Source organism: Thermobia domestica, chromosome 3 (assembly GCF_964235325.1).
Source record: "Thermobia domestica chromosome 3, izTheDome1.hap1.1, whole genome shotgun sequence".
NCBI classification, from domain to species: domain Eukaryota; kingdom Metazoa; phylum Arthropoda; class Insecta; order Zygentoma; family Lepismatidae; genus Thermobia; species Thermobia domestica.
Window position 1 is genome coordinate 92,114,114 of NC_137456.1, and position 12,992 is coordinate 92,127,105.

Consider the following 12,992-nt stretch of genomic DNA (forward strand, 5'->3'; position numbering starts at 1 on the left):
AACTACTTCCAGCTCTGGAGTGGTTGTTGGATTTACTGGCCTATCGGCAATTCGTCTGCCAAGCATATCCCAGACATGCTCAACTGGAACGAGATCCGGAGAGCATGCTGACCACTTCATCCGAGCGATACCCTCAGCATCCAGCATCTCATCCACTAAGCGAGCTCTGTGAGGACGAGTATTGTCATCCATAAAAAGGAACAAATCACCAATGGCACCAGCATAAGGGAGAACAAGAGTTTTCATGATCTTATCCCTATATCTGAGAGCAGTCAAAGAGCCATTTCGGATGATGTGGAGCTCAGTACGCCCACCATTGCTCATTCCTGCCTACACCATCAGTCCACCACCATGATACTAGGATCTTTCTCGCACAAACATGGGATTGTGTCGTGTTCCACACTCTCTCCAGATGAAAACACGTCAATTATCAGGCTCTACACTGAATCGAGACTCGTCAGAGAACAAAACATTGCCCCATTCATTGCGTCCCCACCCACGATGTTCCTCCGCCTACGCACTTCGACCAACACGGTGTCGTGCAGTTGATGGGACACAAACCATAGGCCTACGTGCGTAGAGACCACCTTCTCGAAGGCGATTGCGGACCGTATGGGTAGATATTGTGCGTCCTGTTGTTGTTCGGAAGGCTCGCGGGAGCAGAGTTGTATTCTGACGCCGGTTTCGACGGACTGTTAACAAGAGATAACGATCGTCTCTGGCTTTGGTTGTTAGTGGACGGCCCTGTCCTTGTCTTCTTCGAACACTTCCAGTTGTTTGAAATCGATTCCACAATCGGGAAATCACACTTTGTGCCACTCCTATGGCATGTGCCACCTTCCGCCATGACTGACCAGCTTCCAACCTGCCGACAGCTCGCCATGCCAACGATTCTGGCAAATCAGGTTGTTGCGCAATTTCACTACGTAGATTTGTGACGCACTAAACACAATGAGAAGAAAGGTATCCTGAAGCTGGAATGTGTTGGCAGCGCCACACTACAAAATGATATCTGGTAGCGCCACGTCACTGATCACGTGCACAGATGTTAAAAACGGTTCGTTTGCACGTTGGGCCTTCATGATTTTAATCTGAACTGGACAAGATACAGTGTTCTCACATTATTCGGAAGAAGTTTTACATGTGTTTTCATCTGATTCCATAATTTTTTGATCAGTATATACGGTATATATATATTAGCTAAATATACCCATTCTTCGCATGGAAGTCAAGGCCTGTGGAAGTATTACCCTCATTTCCGCGACCGCGAAAACTATGGATCTGAGACTAAATCGATCATTTTGGATTACTTTTAGATGTCTCGGTATCCTCCCCCCCCCCCCGCTGACTCTTGGCCCGCATACAATGGTAGCTGAATTTGCAAGTGCTTACTAATGAAAGTGTCACCATTGATCTCAGCGACCGCGAAAACTATGGATTTGACACTAGTATCGGCCATTTTGGATTACTTTTACTTGTCTTACCCCCCCCCGCTGACTTCCGACCCACATACATTGTAGCTGAATTTGCAAATCATCGCTAATGGAAGTGCCACTAGTGATCTCAACGACCGCGAAAACTATGGATTTGACACTAATATCGGTCATTGTGGATTGCTTTTATATGTCTCGATATCTCAACTCCCGCCCCCCTCCCGGTGACCCCCAGCCCGGTGCTGCATAGCATGAATTTGGAAGTTAATGCGATCGGAGTTTCACCATTGATTTCAGTGACCGCGAAAACTATTAATTCAGCACTAATATCGGTTATTTTCTACTACTTTTACATGTCCCAGTAAACGACCCCTGAGACCCCCCTGGTTCGAATTTGACAAAATCGTTTAACTCTGGACTCGAGCCTGGACCAAGGTATTCGTGACTAAAATTAGGTAACTCTCGGTCAATTTGTCTGGTTCCCAAGCCGGTTCCGGTAAACGCCCCCCTGAGACTCCACTGGTTCGAAATTTGAAAACAACTTTTCGTCTTGATTGGGGCCTAGGCCAAGGTACCCCTGAGCAAAATTTGGTAACTCTCGGTAAACTCGTCTGGTCCCCAGGCCGCACACAGACAGACAAACACACAAACAAACTCTTTTATTTTATTTATATTAGACAGCTGAATATACCCATTCTTCGCATGGGGGCAGTATTTGGAAGACAACGCCTGTTAAAGTATTACCATTCATTTCTGCGACCGCAAAAACTATGAATCTGACACTAATATCGATCATTTTGGATTACTTTTACATGTCTCGGAATCCAACCAGGGGGTCTCAGGGGGCGTTTACAGGGACATGTAAAAGTGGCAGGAAATGGCCGATTTACTGTCGAATTCATAGTTTTCACGGTCGCTGAAATCAATGGTGAAACTGTCATCGCATTAACTCCCAAATTCACCCTATTCGGACCGGGGGTCACCGGGGGCGGATACCGTCCCCCTGAGACCCCGTTAACTCCCGGCCCGCATACAATTGTAGCTGAATTTGCAAGTCCTTGCTAATGAAAGTGTCACCAGAACCCCTTTCTCAAAAAAATTGCTGGGGAAACACTTGTAGAAACTTCAGTTTTCGTGCCGGACGATTACCGAGACCTGGTGAACAAAAAAAACAAACAAACAAAAAAACCTTTAGCGATCGAATTAAAAAAAATAGAACTCCTCAGGTTAGTATTCACTGAGAATATTGTTATAAAATTTAAATTTTATAGGTAAATCAGTAGACCGAATACATCCACATCGTATCCACTGAGTTGCGAAATTGTGTGCCTCCAGACATGGTCGGCCGAAGAAAATTTTCTAGGAGGGCATCTTCAATGTTTGCTATATTAGTCTGGCATTTAATGTGCATGGTTTGTTATATTACGTATACATTTTCGTGAACCAGGGAGGTTCATTCTTATCAAACACGGAGATTATGAAGGAGCAGATCTACTGTACAAAATATAATAAAAACAACTCTTTCGGATTTCTATCATCCCGCAGTCCAACCCCGAGACGGAAACATAAGAGATAGGCTTTTTGTTTTTAAACAAGATAACGTGTCTAGCGAATGCTTTACATTGTGAAGATTATATTAGTGAAAATTAAACGAATATAATTTTACAACTTAATATACATATCACTAAATGTTGAGCTCCCCGTTGCTATGTGGTTAGCGTATGCGCCTTTCTCGAACGAGGTTTGATTCATGGTAGGAGCTCATGTGTTTCAAGATTCATGGTATTTGATTCATCCACAGATTTGTTATTTTTGTACGCATCATTCATTTTTGCATTTTCGGGAGGGTTCAGGATTATTTCTTCATTTAAGGAGTCGGTTCTCTGTATTGGAAAGAGAATCAGGGGAGGAAGGGGGAATTTATACTTTATGAATGGATAACATTTCAAAGAAATATATGCAAAACATGCCGCGCTTCCGACGCAGCACTGAAGCATTTCTTTTAGCGGTCATACCCCCTCCCCTCTCAAGTTGTAAAGTGAGAAGGGACAGAAACATCCCAGACACTCAGGGTTCAGTTGACAATAATAAAACTATAGGTAAGTAAACATTTTGTACAGAGTCACGTTTTGGTTATTTTTGAACATTTCTGTGAATTCAACAACACAACAGCGGAAATACTAACTGGTTTTATTACTCCAACCATCGCTTCAACTAAGGGATAATTCCCAACGGTCAGTAGGCCATCTAAATTTTCGTCCTTTTTCTGTTCTCCAGAGGAAAGAATGAGATTTTGCCAAGATGCTAAACTCGTAGGGCATGATGCTTTACTTTTTCAAAAATTTCATTACTTCTAGTGAAATGAAATCTTTAGTTTTACGTTTCACGGTTATGCCGGTTAGGCTAAAGGAGACGGTGATGATGAGAAATGAATGAAATGGTGGAACCAAGAAAGTGGAAGGAAACGGGAGAACCCCGATAAAACCCACGAGCATGGTGTTTGTCCACCACAAAGTCCACACGGCGCGATCTGGGATCGAACCAGGGACCCCAAGCACCGGAGGTGAACGCCCTACCACTGAGCCACCGCGCCCAAACAGTACTTCTTGTGTATCCCTATAAATGTAATAAAGAACTAATGGCCATTTTTTAAAATAAAAATATTCAATTAGAACTGGACAATTTACATAAAATTTGGAATCGACAAATGAAAACGGCACGTTTCTAGCACTTGTGGGTTCGAGATCTCATTGTTGAAGGGATTGGAGACAAACATAGAAACTTTTCTGTGAGGAGAAACATTTACGCGTAAATCTAGTATTTTAATATATAGATAATAATTGGAAAAGTTTTATTTTCGAGTGCTATTGTTTAATATTCGCAACATTGAAATTTTTGAACTTACATTTTTCGCGTGTTTGAAAAAAAAAGAGATATCATTACTAGTAAAATTAACCTAATACAAACATATTTATTTTTTTCAATTTTTCCGGAAAATCGAAAAAAACGTTTAAAAAAACAGGTTCAAAATTTCCGGAAATTTGACAACACTAGTTCAGACACACATGTACTTTGCCCAGCATTAAACTCTGATCTTAGTTCCGACGCAGTTCGACGCCTGTTCTGTTTTACCAGTCTGCCCAGCCTACGACATTCGACATCTGTAATGAGGTGGGGGCACCCAACCCCTCGACATTTGGACGTCTTTTCCCCTTGGTTTCGCCATTTGCTGAAGACAATCACCACAGCACTCCTCGAACACCTGACAAGTCCTGCAGTTTCCGAAATTCTCGTGCCGAGTGTTTCTGAGTGAGCACTTTCTTCAAAATAATATTAAAAATTATAGAAAAATTTTCGAGACATTCGAGTCGAGTCGAGATTTTTACCAGCTGTCTCGACTCGACTCGAGTCGAGAAATACGTTTGTCTCGACTCGTCTCGAATTTTATAAAGTGTGTCTCGACTCGAATCTCGACTCGAATTCGAGTCGAGTCGAGTCGAGATTCGAGACATGTCTCGACTCGTACGCATCCCTATTCGTGGGATCAACTATATGGATCACCTCTGTCAACTTTCGTAAACCAAATTCCTTAAAACAGAACAACGACTAGAATATTATCTAGGGGGCACGGTGGCTCAGTAGTAGAGCGTTCACCTCTGATGCTTAGGGTCCATGGTTCGATCCCAGCTCGCGTCGTGTGAACTTTGTGGTAAACAAACACCATGCTCGTGGGTTTTCTCGGGGTTCTCCCGTTTCCCCCCACTTTCTTCATTCTACCATTTCACTCATCTCTCATCATCACCATCTCCTTTAGCCTAACCGGCATAACCGTGGGACGTAAAACTTAAAGATTATATTTCATTTCATATGAATATTATCTACGTGACCTGTTCGACTTTCTTGTACACTGGGATTGCATAACTACATAGAATAGAAATTCATAGTTTCAAACTTGATTCTGTTATCAAAGGAATTGATTTTTGTTTATTCAAATCTTGGAATCAACTAAATAGATCACCTGCATCAACCAACACGACCTCTAACTTTCGCTCCTCTTCATACTGGCTAAAAATGATAGTGATGCATTAAATATTTCTTGAGATTTTGTATCTCCCGGGCTTATACACGGACAGAAAGAATAAATATACAAAGAACTCCTTCACGAACCAAACTACTTGATAAGAAACCTTAGAAATAGGTTAGCCATAACAGTCTCCAACTGTTTGACTAAGTTCGAATAGGTTGTGTCAGAGTTTTTGTTTCTGTCACTATATACTTTCGACTCTCTCTCTCTCTTAAACTATAGTGCTATTTACTTATTTATTTCTCTTAGCATTTATCATAATAATTTACCATTCAATTGTCGTAGAAGCTGATTTATATGGTGTTATATTTATGGTATCCATACAAAGATAAGAACCTACCTATTGCCTTTTGGAGTTATTTGAGTAATATATTGTGTGTTATATATTTTCATTTCATAAAACAAAATTTTGAAACTTCCACAGTTTATAGAAAACTAGTTAATACCATATACCTTACTAAATATAAAAAGGAATCAAATTATTCTCGGTTACCAAATGTTTGTCCTCGAACAGTCTGGTACGTTGAACCAAGTGTTGCACAAGCCTTGTTTGTTAGGTGATTATAACTTTGTATAAAAAGATGCATACGTGACAGGATATTCACATTAGCATGTATTCTCTCCCTTGATGTAGTGATGAAAATATATGCAGAAACAAGTTTCCAAGAATATTAATTATAGCTAGCGGGACGTGTCTATCGGCTCCAACTCTTCCCTCTTCATACTACATACGCCTTTTCAGTCATTGACCTGCTCTCTTGCCTCTTGGATATCTGATGCTTGTAATTAATAAAGAGAGAATGAGGAAAAGAAATTTCTGTCAGCATGAGGCGATGTAGAATAATAAATACTTGTTTTATTGTAATGTTTGTTCTCCATGATTTCAGTGAAAAACGTTTTTGTGTTGGGTGTTTTTTTTAAATAAAATATAATTATTTCGTTAGAAAAATACATGCAAAATTTCCTTCGTTACATGCTGAAATGATGTATCTTTCTCTAACTATGTTGTGACAGTGACTTCTATTTCCCGTATTCTCATGTTTCCACTAAAGAAGAAATGAAACAATCACATAATCAACACACGTACACATCCATCTCTCTCTCTCTCTCTCTCTCTCTCTCTCTCTTATATATATATATATATATATATATATATATATATATATATATATATATATATATATATATATATATATATATATATATATATATATATATATATATATATATATATATATATATATATATATATATATATATATATATATAGGGATTGGACAAAAAATCTAAAACGTTTGCAAAAGTGTGAAAATCATACCTAGTATGGTGTGGGACCTCCTTTCGCGTCCAAAACAGCTTGGATCCGACGTAGCATGGACGTACACAGCTCCTAAATCGTGGTGTGTGGAATTTTGTACCACTGTTCCTCCAAAACATGCTCCAGATCCTTAAGGGATGCTGGTGGCGGGTAATGAGACGGCATACGCCTTTCTAACTCAGACTACAATGGCTCCATGATGTTCAGATCTGGTGATTGTGGGACCCAAGGGAGGTACCATGATTCCACCGTTTTGCAGCGTGACAGGGTGCCAAATCATCTTGGTTGATGCCATCACCATCAGGGAAAAATATTTGGGCCATGGGTAGAACCTGGTTTCCCCAAAATGGAATCATACACCTTAGCATTCATCATTCCATGCAGGACTATGATGGACCGGCAGAAAATCACGATATTACTGGCCATACTGTAACAGAACCACCCCATGCTTTACAGTTGGGAGCAGTTAGTCTGTATCATAGGCCTGCGACGGTGTTCTCCATACGTAAACACGACCGGTTGTTGGAAACAAGGTGAAGGTCGATTGATCGGACCACATTACGTGTTTCCACTGCTCATGAGTCCACGTCTTGTGGTCCTTGCACCACTGGATACGCCACTTCGCATTTACTGCTGTGACCAGGAGGTTTGACGATAGCGGCACCGCCATGAATTTTCATTTTATGAAGTTCCCGTCGCACTGTGTTTGATTAAACCGGGTTCTGTAGGCCGGAATTGAGTTCAGACGTAATTTTCATTGCAGTGGTCTTCTTTTTAGCTGCTACAATCCGTTTTAATGCCCTCCGGTCCCTATCTGACAAGATTGTCTTTCGACAACTGTTGTGCTTTGCAAACATCGTTTGCCCCTGAACTGTGTATTAGGGTGGAGCGAAAAAAATCAAAGTTGTCCAATAAAATAGCACTAGGTGTCAAAAGTTGTGTATTTGTTCATTTGTTCCGTGGCTTTGTTCATAATTTTTGTACTTCATCTTCATTCCCCGCAAGGGCCTTAAAATTTTGCAATTTTTAAGAAAATTTGACTTTTTTTCTTGAAAATATTGAATATTTTTTCAAGTTGCCCAATAAAATCAAACTAGGTGACAGAAGTTGCATAATGACTAGATTGACTACACAATTTGTAATTTCTAAAATAATTTTCATCTTTATTCCCCGCAAGGGCCTGAAATTTTGCAGTTTTTATGGTAAATTTCAAAATTTCACTTAAAATATTAAAAAAAGGTTTTAAAATCCGCCAAATCACTTCACAGTAGTGTAAGAAGGAGTTGTGTTCATTATCATAACACCCATGATTTTAAAATATTTTTCGTGCTTTATCTTATTACCTGCAGGGGCCTTAAAATTTTGGAATTTATATTCGATATCTCAAACTTCATTGAAGAAACTGACAATTTCCAAGAACTGTCAAATAATATCTTACAAGATGTCAAGCTTTATGGTGACTAGTATGATTTTAAAAAATATTTTTCCTTAATCTTCGTTGCCTTCAAGCTTTAAAATGCAGTTTTACAGTATTATCTAAAAATACATTGCTGTTCTCTTGAACGATAGCTCATGAAGAGTCCCTGTGTCAAACCAATGGATTACTCGGCCTTTGGAGATCTGGAACCCTACATTTCCTCTCCTAAATAGCATACAGTTTAATGCCTCCGGAAAGCGTCTCAACAAGAGTGAAAGAATGTGTGCTTTGTCAACTGCGAAAATGTCTTCCTTTGTGGAAAGTCCGCCGTCGGGCGACATGCTGCTTCTTCCACCGATTATAAAACGGTCTTCAATACATTCTGTTTAACATAAGGTTCCAGTTATCTCCATAAATAGAAATTAAATATATTTCGTCGGTGTTCAGAATATATGAACAAGTTATGTCACAACGCACTGAACTAGCTTATTTGTAGAAAAAGTCCAAAAATTTATCCTAACTATCGCGAGACAATTTCAGAAGATCTGGATCTAGAGCCTATGTGACGCCATTTTTACGTTCAATAAATTGTTGGTTCATTGGGTCAAGGTGACCAGACGTCCCGTTTTAGCCAGGACAGTCCATTTTTTCCAACCGTTGTCCCGTTTTTTTTCTGATTCTCGAACGGGACGCCTAAATGTCCCGTTTTTAAGTAAAATGACCCAGGTGTCCCGTAATTATTATTCAAAATATAAATCGTCAATGAAAATTCTACTCTCTTCCGTACCAACACTCGTTGTCAAAGTTCAGCCGTGTCTAGAACTTCTGAATTTGCAAATGGGAATTAAATGTTCGTGGTTCAAGTGGGAATTGAGTGAGAATTCTGAGTGTTCAACTAGTTAAAAGAATTGTTGGGTAGAACTTGCAATGGAGAACGATTATTTGTTGTGTGGTACACGTAAAGTTAGAAACGGTGTGTTATCACTCTTACTTGTGTGTTTCGTAAATTGAGAACACTGCTGAGTCCCAAAATGCAATCTGGAAGAGTGATAACACACCGTTTCTAACTTTACGTGTACCAGATCTTCCCCCCGTAGCCGATTCGTATGTGTCCCGTTTTCGCAAGTGAAAATTCTGGTCACCTTGAATTGGGTAGAAGATCACATTGTCTTTCTCGCCATAATAAACACTTGGAAGATCATGTAAACATCTCAAAATTAAAAGTTGTTAGCGTAAAATGTGCATAAAGTGACTTGAGAACACTTAAATTTGACTATAATATTTTAACAATAGGAAATTGATTACATAATGTCATTTCAATATTTGTCCAGATTTGTTTTATCTTCAAACTTTGCTCAAAATCTAGAGTTAATGAAGTGTTAGTACGAAAGTCAGATATAAAAGCAGTGTTATTTCTTCTTAGGAAATGAACCATATTATTTAGATTCTGTGTTGGCAGTGTTAGAATTCGCACCAAATGAAATACGATACCGCTTGAAGAAACGTAAAGTAAGGTCGACAAGAAGACTCAACGTTATTTGCTTGAGTTTGGTTGTTTGTCAAATATTAATAGCATTGATGACTCTTGAATAGCGATATTTATGAGCCTGTATAGAATTCGCTATTAAGAAAATCAATATGTGCTACAAAGAAATTTAAATTTTTGTTAGATTTTTCTTTTATGCTGGAAAGTTTTCGAAACAATTTAAGAATAAATATGTTGACTAGAGTTATATTTTGAAATTGATCTCTTAAAGTATTCTTTCAAACTAAGCTCAACGTTTTGAAGACATTAATGTACAATGAAGTGAGTTTAGATATAAAAGCAATTGAAGTACAAGTATATTAATAGCATATATTTCTTATAGATGAACGGATTATTGTGCTGTCCACTTCAAAGAAAAATTATCTAACGTGCTGTATAATTGGTCAGATAATTTAAACTTTCATAAAATATAGTATAAGGCTTTCACAATTCGTTAAAGACACGAAGGGCAGTCAAACAGCTCCAGGAATGCTGTTGTAGTTTTGGCCTTTGTGATGCAACCACAATGAATCTTGTACAATATAGTCTTTAGGTAGCCTAATTATGAATTTGACATGTATGAACATGTCATAACAGGCAGTGAACGAGTAATGTAATTATACAAAGGAGTGTGTGGTGATCAGTTTGTGCAATTTCACAGATCGACCAACGCGCATGCTATTATTGTATAATCAAATATAGGGGAAGATAGCCTATATGATACCACTTTTCACAAAATTGAATCTAAATTATAAATATGGTCGCAGTTATACAATATAACAACAGTAACAGAAAGACAAATATATCTGCTATTAGTGGAACACGTGTGTGGCATGTAGATGAAAGGAAAATGCATTATTTAACTACTTTTCTGAAAGTCTTCAAACGGTGCCATTTAGGCGCAGGTAATGCAAAATCGCACCACTGAGAGTCAAAATCGCACTCAAATTAAATTCGCAATTAAATAATCTGTAAACATGACAGGAAGAAAGAAAATCACACATACATAGACTAATATATGAGTTAAAAATAATTTCCTATTAGATAGATAGATAAAAATAATTTCCTGTTAAAACTATTAGGTAGACTAATATATGAGTTAAATATAATTTCCTACAGAATATACGTCCATTATAATATTTAGTTATGTATTCATCGTAACTGGAGAGTATTATCGAACTATTGTGACCAGAGGTGTGCCTACTAATAGAAATGTTTTTTGGTTGCCTTAAACTTAATACAGAATGACGTTTTATGAAACCATAATACCATTTTTTGCCTACTATTTTTTCCTTTATTGAAAGGATTACCCAGATTATGATTCATTTCCAAAATTTTGTATGCTATAATCGCAGAACATCATCTCCTCAATCTCCATTATTATGTCCACCAATTCATTTTTGGCCTCGTAAGGAATAGCTGTGTCTCATCCATTTACTGTATCTGTCCAGGTACGACATGTGCAACCTGAACTTCACCTTTAAAATGTCTTAGGAATGTCTATTTTTGGTTTTACGTATTTTCTACACACTTTATTTAAACCTGCTTTCTTATTCCAAAAGTTTATGAGAGCTCGATTCATGTCCTCTGCACTCCATTTTCCATATTGTCGTTTTGCCATTCTGAGATCAACTTAACACTGAAACGAGACAAAAATAAAAGCATGTAAATAATTGCGTGCGATTTCAGCAACCCTGTGGTGGTGTAATTGTGTCAAAATTTTTCGATTTCACACTTTTACATTTATTTGTAGGCAACTCACGCATGTATCAAGAATACTACTGTAATTCATAATGCTCAACAACTTTAAAAAGCAGTGCAAAACTCATAAAACAAAACATATCTTGGTGTAATTTGCTTACGACGAACCTCAAAATCTTCTATCCCAATGACACGAAGTTTCTCATAATTGATAAAATCTTCCCTCTCCCATGTGCGCACTCTTTCTTACTGGAGAATTGTGGGAGTAGGCTTAGCTTTGCCTTGCGCTCAATAGATAGTTCGCATCACCCGCCGATTCTGTAATATGGGTCGAGGTGCGATTTCGGGATTAGTGCGATTATAGCAACTTTCCCCTAATAATTTTGTTTTGTTCCAAGCACCAAATTGACGTTATTAGAATTGTGAAATACAACTGACAATTTCCTTGATTCAATAAAGAAACATACATTGGATTGTATGATTGCATAGTAGAGACTTGCACGGGCCGAATTTTTGGGCCCGAGCCCAATCCAGCCCGAATGTACCTAGGCCCGGCCCAGACCGAGCCCGAAAAGGTTTGGAGGTTTTCGGCCCGAGCCCGGCCCGGCCCGATATGTTTTTAAAAATTCTTGGCCCAAGCCCGACCCGGGCCCGATAAATTTTAAAAGTTTCATTTTGTAACATTTTTCACGGGCACACTTCTTCAACGTTTGCCTTTATTCTAATTATCGTTTAACGAAAGTCAATAATTATTAAAGTATTGCAGCTAATCGGTCCCAGCCCGGCCCGGCCCGATATGTTTTTAAAAAATCTTGGCTCAAGCCCGACCCGGGCCCGGTAAATTTTAAAAGTTTCATTTTGTAACATTTTTCACGGGCACACTTCTTCAACGTTTGCCTTTATTCTAATTATCGTTTAACGAAAGTCAATAATTATTAAAGAATTGCAGTTAATCGGCCCCAGCCCGGCCCGACCTGAAGCGAAATCAGTGTCGGCCCGCCCAAGCGCGGCCCACGGGCCGTGCAGGTCTTTATTCCATAGTATTTGTGTCATATGAAATCACTTAAGTATGCCATAGCTAGTATGATTGCATAGTAGAGACCTGCACGGGCCGAATTTTTGGGCCCGAGCCCAATCCAGCCCGAATGTACGTAGGCCCGGCCCAGCCCGAGCCCGAAAAGTTTTGGAGGTACCGAGGTTATTACCGCAAAATATAAAACAAACTCTTGTTCATAAACATAGCATTGTACTACCAAATGTTATTGAATAAGCTTTCAAAACATCTATACAAAGGTGTTGATACCAGCTCGATTCCTGAAGACTTTTGAGTAAATGCGAGTTTTGACAACGAATTTTCAAATTATAATTTACTAGCGTTGATTACTCGCTTCGATGAGTTGAAATAAAAACTTTAAATGCACAACTTCTTATATAACTCCCCTTTCCTTACGTTTACCCCAAGTTGCGGGGCTAAATTTGGATTTAAACAGCATCCGAAGTGTCACGGTTCATCT

At 38.8% G+C, this 12,992-nt stretch overlaps 1 protein-coding gene across 2 annotated transcripts in view; it reads left to right on the forward strand.

Moving 5' to 3' along the window:
• Positions 1 to 12,992, forward strand: part of LOC145680609 (cubilin-like) — a 1,259,764-nt gene that overhangs the window by 798,743 nt on the left and 448,029 nt on the right. The window lies entirely within an intron of this gene.